This window comes from Halichoerus grypus, chromosome 4 (assembly GCF_964656455.1).
Source record: "Halichoerus grypus chromosome 4, mHalGry1.hap1.1, whole genome shotgun sequence".
In the NCBI taxonomy this organism is placed as follows: Eukaryota; Metazoa; Chordata; class Mammalia; order Carnivora; family Phocidae; genus Halichoerus; species Halichoerus grypus.
In genome coordinates this window covers 139,335,212-139,349,398 of record NC_135715.1, presented here as the reverse complement: position 1 = coordinate 139,349,398, position 14,187 = coordinate 139,335,212, and the positions used below count along the sequence as shown (strand labels likewise).

The following is a 14,187-nucleotide window of genomic DNA, read 5'->3' as shown; positions in this document are numbered from 1 at the left end:
GAGGGCGGGCAGCATAGTGAGGGATTATTTTGGGAAGAGTTCTGTGGTAAGTGTTGCCAGATTTAGCAAAGAAAAATCCAGGATGCCCGGTTAAATTTGAATTGCACTTTAACAATAGATAATTTTTTAGTATAAGGATGTCTCTTGCAATTTTTGTGATATACTAAAAATTATTTGTTGTTTATCTGAAATTCAGTTTAACTCAGTGTCCTATATTTTATCTGGCAACCCTGCAACCCATGAGGTCTCCCAAATATGTAGCCTGTGCAGTAGAAGGCCAGGATTGCTGCGGAGTTTGGAACACTTTCCAAATGTCTGGCAGAAGGAAACCAGTCCATCCGAGAGGGCAACACGTGGTACAGTCAGGTGAACTCTCGGCCCTTAAAGCCAAGCCTGCTGATGCGTGGGGGCATCTGAAGTAGGCCTGAACTGAAAACCCCTGGAGACAGGCCAAGGTGCGGGTGAAAAGGGCGTGTTCTGCTGGATCCTTCCCAGAAGATACAGTGTGTCTGGTTCCGGTGACAACTAACCCATCTGATATCCATTGCACGAAAACATTATTTTTAGATCTGAAGAAGGAGTGGCAAGGTTTTAAAAATAAGGTACTAGATGTAGGGAGAACTACATTTGAGAAGCTCAGTCCTGACCAGGAAATGCAGGCCATGGGCCTGCTAGCATGAGACCTAGAAAAGATCGGTACCAGCAGCTTTCCACATAAAAATGCCTAAGACTGAGACTGCACACTTTGCTTATAAACAAAGGTGATGCTACTAGCTTCAAGAAAATTGCTTTTACCACCTGTAATAATCTTTTTTTTTTTTCCCAACGAATGAAAAGAGAGGATTTTTTGTTATCTGGTTTTGTCTTCTGCACTGGATCTACTGTCAGTCCTTCTTCTCTACCCTGCTGTGTGTTCTGGGAAGCTGACCCTTAGGGACTCCCTTCTCCTCTGTCTTCTGGTTAGGACGAGCCAACAGGAGACATGGAGCAAGAGACTGGAGGTTGGGAGGACAGATAAGGCGGAAGACTATCTTTAGGGGCGCTTGGGTGGCTCAGTCGGTTAGGCGTCAGGCGAGTGGGGGGAGGGGCAGAGGGAGAGGATTCTGGTGCACAATCTCTCCCTCTCTCTCAAATAAATAAATCTTTTAAAAAAAATTTTTAGCAGTCCCAATAAAAATATCAACTTTTATTCTTTTTGAACTTGACAAAATAATCCTTAAATTTGTATTGGGGATAGGAGGAGAATAGCCAGGGAAGTTCTGAAAAGAGAAGAAATATGTACTTCTGTGTGTGGCAGAAGGTGGAATGGTTGGCCCTACTAGATATTAAAACACATTATAAAGCCTCAGTAATTAAAACAATGTGGACCTAGTCCATAAATGAACATACAGATGAATGGAACAGATGAGACTGTTCTGATATAGACCCAAAGAGATGCAGGAATTAGTATGTGACAAAGGTGACATTGCTAATCGCCAGGGAAAAGAGACTATTCAATAAATAATATTGGTATAACTGAATAGCCATCTGGAATAAAACTGGGCCCATATTACACACTATTCAATAAAGTACATTATAAAGATATCAGATAAGTATTTAAATGTAAAAAATATACAACTAAAATCACTAGAAGAGGGGTGCCTTGGTGGCTCAGTTGGTAAGGCATCCAACTCTTGATTTCAGCTCAGGTCATAATCTCAGAGTCATGAGATCAAGCCCTGCGTAGGCCTGGGTAGGGCTCTGTCCTGGGCATGGAGTCTGCTTAAGATTCTCTCTCTCTCCCTCTCCCCCCCACTGTTGTCTCTCTCAAATAAATAAATCAACAAATAAATAAAATAAAATCACTAGCAGGGAGGCACCTGGCTGGCTCAGTTGGAAGAGCATCTGACTCTTGATTACGGGGTTGTGAGTTTGAGCCCCACATTGGATGTAGAGGTTGCTAAAAATAGATAAACTAAAAAAAAAAAAAAAAAAGGAATTTATGGTATTTAAAAAATAATAATAAAATCACTAGAAGAAAACTATGGGAGAATTTCTTTACAACCTTGGAAGGTCTTTGTAAATGTGACCGAAAATCCAGAAGCCATTTAAAAATCGATAAAATTGATTACATTAAAATAGTTTCTTTTGGGAATAAGAAAAATCACCATAATTAAAGTTAAAAGACAAATGACAAATGGGGGAAAAAGTATTTTCAACTCATATAACAAAGCACTAATATCCCTTATATACAAAGCACTATTAGAAATAAATAAGACAAAAAGCTGACAACCCAAGAGAAAAATGGGCAATGGAAATGAATAAACAACCAAGGGTTCGGGTACCAGTTCCAACAAGAAATTCTCAGACACCAGTTGGGTGTCCCACAATTTAACTCCATTCTAACACTATTTACCTGGAGATAGCCTCAGATCCCATAGGTTAAGGATTCAGTCCTACAAGACTGCCAACCCTCCACTTCAGATATCAAAAGCAATTCCAGGTTGTCACCTGTGCTTCTGAAGGTGGGTTATAGATCAGAGGTTCCAACAATCCCCTTCTTGGGTTTGATTAATTTGGTAGAGCAGCTCACAGAATTCAAAGAAACATTTTACTTCCTAGATTACCAGTTTATTATAAAAGAATATAACTCAGGAGTAGCCAGATGGAAGAGATGCATAGGGCAAGTATGAAGAAAGTCACAGAGTTTCCATACTCTCTGAGAGCTCTACTCTCCCAGAATCTCCACATGTTCACCGGCCTGGAAGCTCTCTGAGCCTTTAAGGGTTTTTTTATGGAGTCTTCATTACATGGGCATGATTGAGTAGATTATTGACCATTGGTGATTGAATACAATATCTAGTTCCTCTCCCATCCCAGGAGGTCAGGGGTGTGTGACTGAAAGTTCCAAGCCTCTAATCAAAGATTGGCTCCCTTGACAATTAGCTCCCTCCTTAGGTGCCTTCCAAAAGTAACCTCATTAACATAAAAAAAGATATCTTTATTGTGGCTCGTCACTTAGGAAATTCTAAGAGTTTCAGGAGCTCCGCCAGAAACTTATGGAGACCAAATACATATTTCTTATTATAAATCACAAGTCACAACTCACAGAAAAGTTCATAAATATATGAAGAGATATTCAATTTCACTCATACGAGAAATGCAAATTGGGTTGCCTGGGTGGCTCAGTCTGTTAAGTGTCTGCGTTCTACTCAAGTCATGATCCCAGGGTCCTGGGATGGAGTCCCATGTCGGGCTCCTTGCTCAGCGGGGAGCCTGCTTCTCCCTCTGCCTCCCACCCCCCCGCTTGTGCTTTCTCGATCTCTCTGACAAATAAATAAATAAAATATTTTTTTAAAAAAGAAATGCAAATTAAAGCTATGTTGATATATAATTTTCTATATATCAGATTTTCAAACACTTAAAAGTTTCTTATCTTTGTGGGATTGTAAATTGGTACAACTCCATGGAGGGCAATTTGGCAAAATCGATCAATCTTACAGATGCACATATCCTTTGACCCAACAATTCCTTGTAATCAAATATATCCTATGAATATATTTGACACATAAAATGACCTAGGTACAAGGTTAGTCATTGTAGCATTACTTGTAATAGCAAAATTGGAAACAACCCAGTGTCCATCCATATGAAACTGGTTAGGTAAATCATAATGCCTTCTATATATTGGAATATTATGCAGTCATAAAAAGATAGAAATACATAAACATATGCTGTACTGATATGTAAAAATCTCCAGAACGCAGTATACGCTATCTACTACCCTTTGTGTGGGAAAAAAAAAAACATAAAATATATATGCATATAAGTATGTGTTTGTATATACCTAAACTACTCTGAAACAATAATCCAAGAAACCAGTAACAGTGGATTGGGAAGAGATGTAGTGAATGAGAGATAGGGAAGGAAGAGAAACTTTCACCTTTCATATTTTTAAAATATTTGAGTCATGGGTATATATTACTTATTAAAATATTAAATATTGTAAAAGTGCTTGTGAAAAAAATCAAACAATACAGAAACGCCTAAGTTAGGAATTGAATGTCCCCCTACCCCTAAACCTACCACTCAGAGAAAACCAATGCCAACAGACGGCTATTAACCCTAAGAGGTTTAGTCATTGAGAAGATAGGATACTTGCTTAAAAATCATGTAGTAGGCAAGGAAAACACTATTTTCGGAGTCTCTGAAATGTTGTCCTGGCACTACCACATCCACTTAGGCCAAAGATGAGCAGTGGAAATAAATACTGACCTCCTTCTGCGCACTCATCATGAGCCCCTGGGCTTACATAGAACATTCAATCCTATGTGAGTTCAGGTATATGTAAAATTAGAACTGGAATAATTCTGACTTAGGTAGCAATGTAAAAGTGAATGGTAGAGGCCATTAGCTCTAATGGGCTAAGTATTATGTGGATGTGACATTAAGACATTAACATTTCAGCAAATGAAATGTTTATGTAGTCTGAAAAGTCTTGGCAATGGAAGCACAGAATTCAGCCAGCAAAGGCTTCTAAATTACAAACATAAAAGAGTTGCAAAGAACACTAAAAATTATTCCTAATTTTCCACTGCTGTTATTAAAAATTATTAAAAATATTTTCTAACTGGAATCTGACATCCCACTAGTGCAATGAAGCAAATACCATGTTATGAAGCCCCCAGCCAGATCATGTTCCTTCAGGGCGCCTGGGTGGCTCAGTCGTTAAGCGTCTGCCTTCAGCTCAGGTCATGGTCCCAGGGTCCTGGGATCGAGCCCCGTGTCGGGCTCCCTGCTCCGCGGGAAGCCTGCTTGTCCCTCTCCCACTCCCCCTGCTTGTGTTCACTCTCTCGCTGTGTCTCTCTGTCAAATAAATAAATAAAATCTTAAAACATATATATATACATATATCATGTCCCTTTGACTCTGAAAATTCCTTGATGAGTAGTAAATGAATGTTACAAGTAGCTATGAAAAAAACATATAGAGCCTCCCCGTTTCAAAATAAATATCCAGGGTCTCTAGCCAAAGCAGCAGTTGATATTTTTAATACATGTGCCTTATTACAACACAACAAAACAGTGTTTATACAATACACTCTCTTTCCTCTCTTCTTATAAAAGTAGTGTGTTGATGTTGGAAGAAACTTTAGAAATCAAGTCCACTCATGCAATCATTCATTCATTTAACAAATACTTATCAAGTACACCCATGTAGGACAAAGTAAAAAGCAGTAGGATAAGAGGATGAGTAACACAGTTTCTGGCCCTTGAGAAACTTGCCTAAGCTTACTCCTTTATTTTTATTTTGAAGAATCTTAGGTCTCTTGAGTTCAGACCAGTACTTCTTTTGATTATGCCACACACCAAGCATTTATGAAAATAACTAAATCTAAGGAATGGCAATTGCCTATTATTACTTCAGTGTTTTTCACGTAGTAATTTTTTGGTTTTGGATTATCATTTCAGAGGATCTCACTGCTCTTCATCTTCACAAGTAACTTTACATACATTATGACAGCTTCACAAAACTTTGATTTCACAGATGAGGAAACTGATATCAATGAGATTAATCAACTTTCCCTGCATCACACAGCTAGTAAGTAAGTGAACCCAGTTCTGTCTGTTGCTAGTGCTTATATTCTTTCTACCATGGTACCCAGCGGAATTCGTCAAAATGTAAGCTTTAGACGTTGTAATTAGTATTACTACTTTAAGAGTACATGGTTGTCATTTTGATTGTTAAATATTCTGCAGCTTCACAGAGACTTTCGGAGAGAAGAGCACACTGTAACCGTAAACAACGTATTTCTGAGCACCTTAATGTCAGTTCAAGAAGACCATGAAATGACACTGGGTAACTATCCGTTTTGGTCGCTCTAATACTCTGCATTAAAATGATCAATGATTAAATGAAGTTAGTGTTTTTTCCAAAATTATAGTCCTTTACCTTTTTATCCTCAAACCCTATAACCCTATCTTTTGTTTATTTGAACTGCTTTGCTCTATGTCTTTTGAATGTCCATATCAAATCTACTATATTTTAAAGTTACTATAATATTTTTACATTATATTCTTATTATGTTTTTAAAAAGGTACCTGATTTTTCTTCTTTTAGCCACATTAGTGTGACTCTCCTCTTAACACACATGCTCTTCTACTTTTAAGCCTTCCAAGGAGCAAGACAATCGCTTTACAGTGAATTACTGATGCATAGCTTCCTCGGAGCAGGGTTTGGATTTTTGCAATCATGAAGGTGATCTACAGTAAAAGATAATTTGGGGAAAGTCCTGTGATTGAATCTGCCACTGGTTGTCAGTTAGCTTTAAAGACCTTGGACCTTGGAATCAGACCATAAAATCTGAATTGTGTTCCTTAGAGTGATATTCTTCAAATTCACCTGTGAGCGACCAGCAATCACATACAAGTTTCTAGGGGCCCTTGTAATTTCTTTCTTTTTTTAAATGTATTTACAGATTTGGATCATTAGGAGAGGGTTGGTAAGCAGCAATCAAGAAAGACAAAAATGTGGAAATCTTGAATTTCAACATAAAAATTATAGTACAGCGTGTATAGCTTTATTATATCCCAATAGCATGAAATTATGCTATACCCTTCGAAGTATATCATACACTTACGTGAGGTCCATGGCAACAATTATGGTATAAATCACAGTCCCTATGTTGTTAATTTATTCACAAATACTTAATTTATTGTGAATAAGTTATTGTAAATCATAATTGGGTGGTATCTTGGGACCTAGGTTGGCCTAGTGAAAAGCAAAGGTTTCGGAATGAGCTAAACCTAGGATTTCACATGAACTCTGCCATGGAAGCTTGGCCAAGTTATTGAATCGAGTTGTGTGACCTTAGCCAAGTTACTATACCAGATTGAACGAAGCTTTATCACTTGTAAAATGATTTTTGTGAGGATTAGTAATGACTGTCAGTAGAGGCTCTTACATAGTAGGTGCTCGATGAAGTCAAGTCTCACATGGGATACTTCACAAAGTATACACAATGATTTTTTATTAAATTGAATTGATTAAAAGGAAATTAAGTGTTGGTGTTATATGACCTTCCTCCTGGAATGGACAATTGAAATTGAAAGGACATATTTCCTGCTGACAATACAGTACTTACTTCCCCAGGAGACTAAAACAGACCAACTTTAGCAAGAAATGTCTCCATAGGGGGGCCTGGGTGGCTCAGATGGTTAAGCATCTGCCTTCGGCTCAGGTCATGATCTCAGGGTCCTGGGATCGAGTCCCGCAATGGGCTCCTTGCTTAGCAGGGAGCCTGCCACTCCCCCTGCTTGTACTCTCCCTCTCTGGCAAATAAATAAATAAAATCTTTAAAAAAAGAAAAGAAATGTCTCCATAATGTTCCTTTATGGAGAAGTCTATAGTATGCACAAAAATGTCCTCTGTCTTATAAATAAGTATTGTCACAAAATATCTATTTATTCAGTGTTTAGGTCTTTGTTGTTATCGTTGCTAATAAATCTTCAGTGACCTTGTCAGGGTAGTTAATAGATGATTTTAACTAATTTGGTTTAAATTATTTATGGTAACAACTAGGGTTTCAAAGAGAAAGGAGTCAAGGAGGTAAAAGAAACAGGTAATAGTTGCTGCTTCTCAACACAGTTCAGGAAGCCTGAGTAAGTAGGTCCATCAATGCATGGTGCATGGAAGAAATTCTGAGATACCAGTAGAAAGTAAAAGCTTAGTATTTTGTAGTTGCTTTCTTTACAACCTCAAATTTGCATTAAGATGCATATTTTATATTTTCTGGAATTTTTATGCCATTTAAATCAATAGTTAATGTTATTTTCTTCCCATAATTCCTCTTTGATTATCTAACAGCAAAGTTTCTTTATTTTTATTTTTTTCTAGAGGGAGGGGGGAGGGGCAGAAGGCGAGGGAGAAAGAGAAGTTTAAGCAGGCTCCACGCCCAGCATAGAGCTGGGTCCACACATGGTGTGACTCGATCTCACAACCTTGAGATCACGACCTGAGCCGAAACCAAGAGTCAGTTGCTCAACAGACTAAGCCATCCAGGCACCCCCTAAAGCTGTTTTGGGGGGGAAAAAAGTATTGTGTCAATTTTTCATAAGAACGAAGAGACAACCCTGACTCTGTGCCATTAGGTTGGCTAGACCCACTGCCTCTTTCTGCGGTATCCACCACTTCCTGGCTGCGAGCAATGGTCATGTTTTCTTACTGGACCTTAAGGACCTTGAGGGTAGAATCCATGTTTAATTCATCTGGGTCTTCCCTCAACCCCCCAGTATGGTAACCCTCTCAATGGTTATATTTTAAATGAATAAATTGCCTGGATACCTTTTAGGAAAACATTTCAGAAAACAGTTCTACCCAAATTCCCTAATCAACAATTTTTTTTTTTTACATCCAAGGGAAGCAGCAAATCTTCATGCTTAAGGACTTCAGTGCCAAAGTGACCTGCTCAACTACTTACTGCTTGGCCATAGATAAAAAATAGCCACTCCATGCTTCTGTTTCCTCATTTTTAGAGGAGGTAATAATATACCTATGTCGGGGCGCCTGGGTGGCTCAGTCAGTTTAGCGTCTGCCTTTGGCTCAGGTCATGGTCCTGGGGTCCTGGGATGGAGCCCCACATCGGGCTCCTTGTTCAGCAGGAAGCCTGCTTCTCCCTCTGCCTGCCACTCTGCCTACTTGTGTTCATGCTCTCTCTCTCTCTCTCTGTCAAATAAATAAATAAAATCTTTAAAAAAAAATAATATACCTATGTCATTGGTTTCTGAGAGGATTAAATAAAATGATCCATGTAAAGTGCATGGCCCATAGTCAAAACTCAACTTTATTTTATTCTATTTTTAAGATTTTATTTATTTATTTGAGAGAGAGAGACAGAGAGAGCACAAGCTGGGGGAGGGACAGAAGGAGAGGGACAAGCAGACTCACTGCTGAGCAGGAAGCCTGATGTAGGACTCAATCTCAGGACCCCAGGATCATGACCTGAGCTGAACTTAACTGACTGAGCCATCGAGAGGCCCCCCAAAACTCAGTATTTAAAAGGCAAGTGAATTCATACATTTACCATCACAAACTTTTTAAAGTTTATGAACCTCAAAGACTGAAATATTTTATCTTTCTGTAGGAGAAAGAAATGTGATGGGGGCACCTGGATGGCTCAGTTGGTTAAGCATCTGACTCTTGATTTCAGCTCAGGTCATGATCTGAGGGTCATGGGAGCGAGCCCCACATCGGGCTCCATGCTCAGTGTGGAGTCTGCTTGAGAGTCTCTCTCTCCCTCTCCCTCTCTCCATCCCTCTGCTCTCTCTCTCTCTCTCTAATAAATAAATAAATAAATAAATAAATAAATAAATAAATAAGTAAATAAAATCTTTAAAACACAAACAACAACAAAAAGGAAGGAAGGAAGGAAGGAAGGAAGGAAGGAAGGAAGGAAAGAAAAAGAAATGTGATGAACAGTTACTTAAACCTTACCAGGAAAGATAGCTTTAAACTGGCAGCAAAGTTACTGCATGTTAGGTTTTTCAGAAGCACACAACCAGAGGAATTTAATTTATTGGAAGAAATGCAAGGATTATAATAGTTTATATTCTTGTCAGCACATTTTATACCAATGTTCTTAGACCTTTTCATTAAAACAGAAAAATAAAAACCCTACCATTAGGTAGAGAGGCTGAAGTTGCAAACAGTCCATTCAGTTTTCTCCTGCCCTTCACTTTGAGGTTCTTACACATAGAAATCCTGTTCTCATATTTGTTCACAAGTTTTCTCTCTAGTGAAAAATACTTTATCATTCTGTCTATGGGGAATTAATAAACAGAATGTGGAAAAATGTAATCTCCAAGGAGCCTTGCTGTCAGTACTCTCAGTAAATACAGCACAGCCAAGAGACTCTACAGAGACCTGACCTAGAGTGGACTGAGACTGGCTTTAGAATTGGCCAGCTTCATACCCTACGACCCAGCAATTGCACTACTGGATATTTACCCCAAAGATACAAATGTAGGGATCCGAAGGGGTACGTGCACCCCGATGTTTATAGCAGCAATGTCCACAATAGCCAAACTGTGGAAAGAGCCAAGATGTCCATCGACAGATGAATGGATAAAGAAGATGTGGTATATATATACAATGGAATACTATGCAGCCATCAAAAGGAATGAGCTCTTGCCATTTTGCAACGACATGGATGGAACTGAAGGGTGTTACGCTGAGCGAAATAAGTCAATCAGAGAAAGACATGTATCATATGACCTCGCTGATCTGAGGAATTCTTAATCTCAGGAAAGAAACTGAGGGTTGCTGGAGTGGTGGGGGGTGGGAGGGATGGGGTGGCTGGATGATAGACATTGGGGAGGGTATGTGCTATGGTGAGCACTGTGAATTGTGCAAGACTGTTGAATCACAGATCTGTACCTCTGAAACAAATAATACAACATATGTTAAAAAAAAAAAAAGAAGAAGATAGCAGGAGGGGAAGAATGAAGGGGGGGAAATCGGAGGGGGAGATGAACCATGAGAGATGATGGACTGAAAAACAAACAGGGTTCTAGAGGGGAGGGGGGTGGGAGGATGGGTTAGCCTGGTGATGGGTATTAAAGAGGGCATGTTCTGCATGGAGCACTGGGTGTTATACGCAAACAATGAATCATGGAACACTACATCAAAAACTAATGATGTAATGTATGGTGATTAACATAACAATAAAAAATTAAAAAAAAAAAAAGAATTGGCCAGCTTCAGAGAATAATTTTCCTGAGTTTTGAGCAACTCACATCATTGTTTTGTAGCCCTCTGATTTGTAATATTGGGTCTAATCACGTCTCCATGATTTGTAGGGAATATTTTTTAAATACATGAAATAATTATCATCATTAATAAACTGAGTTATTAATCTCCTCCAAAAATAAGGTGCTGGCATGTAAATAAAATTTACCACTGACCCTTTAGGGCTGGTCCAGTATTAAATTGGCCTTCAAAAGTCCTAGTCAGGGGTACCTGGGTGGCTCAGTTGATTAAGCATCTGCCTTCAGCTCAGGTCATGAACCCAGGGTCCTGGGATCGAGTCCCGCATTGGGCTCCCTGCTCAGTGGGGAGCCTGCTCTCCCTCTTCTGCTCCCCCCTATTTGTGCTCTCTATCAAATAAATAAATAAAATCTTTTTTAAAAATTAAAAAAAAAAAGATAAATAAATAAATAAATAAATAAAATCTTTAAAAAAAAAAAAAGGAAAAAAAGTCCTAGTCAATTTGTTGCATGGGAAGAACACACTACCAGGATCAGGAAATGTTATTCTACTCCTGACTCTGCCAATAACTAGTTCTGTGATCACTGGTAACCACTTCACCCCTCAATTTCCTCAAATGTAGAAGTAGAGAGTTGGACAAGATCAGGGAGGAATAACACCTAATATGTGCCACTACTCCTGCAATTCTGTGTCCAGGGCAGACATTATTAATCAATCACTGAAATTTTTCTACCAAATTGGGAAGCTGCTTCTGAATTCTCAGCATGATAGAGTTGGCAGTCAAAGTAAACCGTACTTGCCACCTTTGGGCCAGAAGATCTTTAAAGTTTCTTTTAATTCTAATATTACTCAAAGGCCAAAATGAGAATCTATGAAATAGCAAATGCCAAAAGACAAATACCTAGGAAAATCTTACTTCTCTTTTTCACATTCCAATCTCTGAGTGTTAAACACTTTGTCTGAAAGGCCTGTCCATGAGGAAACTTTGCTCTTCCATGATTGCATTCAGCTTTTTGTTTGTCCAAAATGAACAGAGTTTCATTTTTTCCCCTAATTCTTAAAAATGCTTACTGTAAAAATTTGAACAGTGTAGAAAAGTACAAAATAAAAGTGAAAATTATCTGATACCCAACACCCTTTATTACTATTTGGTAACTGGTCTTGCAAACATAGCTCTAGGTATAAGTGTTTTTCTGTACTCCATTTATTTTTTTAATATGGCAATGTTATGTGTGAACAACTTTGAGTATCATTCCGAAGCTGTGGTTCTTAGTCTCTACTCAATGTACTCACAAAATTCCATCTTTGTCTGGGGGGCTCCTCTTCTAAGTGAAACTTTGCAAATATAGCAGTAGACTGAAAGAGCAAGGGATCTTTAGACCCTTACCACAACCACACTTAAAGATGTGGTCAAATTCTCCAGGCTCCACTCTAGTAGATACAGAAAGGAAAGATTTGCAAAGCTTGTGGTTAAAATTCAATTTGGAAATGAAATGGACCCAGTGGCTTGGGAGAAAAGCAAGTGTTCCTCCTTTACCCCATAACCCACCCCCACTTTTCTTGCTTATTATTATAAAAGTAATATGTGTTTATTTAGGAAAATACAGACAGGCAAAAATGAGAAAAATAAAATCATAAGTAATCTAATCAGAATATTTATGATTGGGGCGCCTGGGTGGCTCAGTTGGGTAAGCATCTGCCTTTGGCTCAGGTCATGATCCCAGGGGCTCAACCTGATCCCAGAGTCCTGGGATAGAGCCCAAGCAGGGAGCCTGCTTCTCCCTCCCCCTTCGCCCTCCCCCATGCTCTCTCTCTCTCAAATAAATAAAATCTTTTCTTTAAAAAAGAATATTATGACTAACATTTTGGAGCATATATGTTCAGTCTTTTTTTTTCTATGCATATATATTTATATAAGTATCAATACATAATTCAAAAGCACTCTTTAAACTTCTGGGTTTTTCTCTTCACTCACTGCACTGCCGTTCCTGCACAGCACTGTTTCTATTATGGGCAGGAAACTATACAAGTTAAAACTGGCTTTGGAGATACAGAGTTCTTTGTATCAGTAGTTTGCATAGCAGGGTATGCACACCAAGGAACCAAGGTTATGGGTATGTTTTGAAATTAATACACCAATTACTCTGAATACTGCTGTACGGGAGTTCAGTTTATCCACTGGGCAAGCTGCTCCTGAAGTTCAAATTCCCTCAGCCGATATTCAGCAAGTATCTTACATAACTGGTATAAACGAGGTCATGTCAGGGCCAGAATTTCTATACGCATTTCTATCTCCATCTATTTAATTGATGAAATGTCTGTGTTCCTTAAGTGTTCTCATAAGAATATCTCATCATCCACCATCATCTATCTAATGGTATGATACTGACATATGCTGTGAGAAGGTGACTTACTTTGTATGTAGCAACAAGTATACATTATAGGAAAGATATCTTTCTCACTCACAGGGAAGTCAATTTGCTTCTAAGGGTTTGAGACTCTATTAAATTGCAAAATACCATCCCTATATGTGTTCCCAATGATGGTTAACAAAGAAAAAGCAGCCAGGAGAAACCTTGCCTTTGATATTTAATATATGCTGCTTTGTTATCTATTGCTGAGAAACAAGCCACCCCCAAAATTTAGTGGCTGAAAACAATTGATTATAATCTCTTGCAATTCTCTGGGCTGATTAGGCACAGCCAGGCAGTCTTCTACGGGTCTTGCTTGGAGTCTCTCATTGACGATGTCAGATAGCAGCTGGGGCTGGAGTTCACTGGGGGCCTAAATGGGCCGGAAGATTCCAAGATGGTTTCTTCACTCACAGGTCTGGTGCTTTGGTTCACATAGCCTCCCTTTCCACCTGGAGTCTCAACCCCAGGGTTTTCTCCGTGGCCTCTCTTCCCACGAAGATAGACTTCTTCCATGATGGCTGACTCGTAAGTATAAAATTAAAAGCTTTCAGGAGTTTTTAAGGCTTGGGCAGAGACCTGGCATAGTATCAGTTTCAGCCTCTTTCCATAAGTTAAAGCAACTCCGAGCCAGCCTTGATTCAATGTTGCGGGGGGGGGGGGGGGGTGGGGGGGGGTGGGGGGGGGTGCTATACAAGCACATCAATATGAGGAGAGGTGGTTCACTGGGTGCCATTTTTGGGAAACTAGTTACCCAGTATTCTCCAACTGTACGCTGGACAAATTTAGAATTTCGACTATAATTTCAAAAGAGTCTGGGTATTTTCTGGCTCAAAGACAGAGTACAATTAAAAAGAAAGTGACTAAAAAAAAAAAAAAACAGTGAAAAGAAGAGGGAAGGAGCCTCAAGGTGATGAAGGATTTTGAAGCAACAGGTGCTTTAATAACCTTGCAAACTTGGCGGATTAAATCACAGAGAAGAAGGTGGAATAAATGGGTCATTGCATCACCACTATCCAAACTTGGTGTACTC

General features: G+C 39.0%; 1 long non-coding RNA gene across 1 annotated transcript in view; it reads left to right on the top strand.

The window, feature by feature from the left end:
* Positions 1-5,894, top strand: part of LOC144381632 (uncharacterized) — a 56,476-nt gene extending 50,582 nt beyond the window's left edge. The window contains exon 3 of the long non-coding RNA XR_013447228.1: positions 5,451-5,894. This is a non-coding gene — a long non-coding RNA (uncharacterized LOC144381632). The remainder of the gene's footprint in view (positions 1-5,450) is intronic.
* Positions 5,895-14,187: the final 8,293 nt, after the last annotated feature.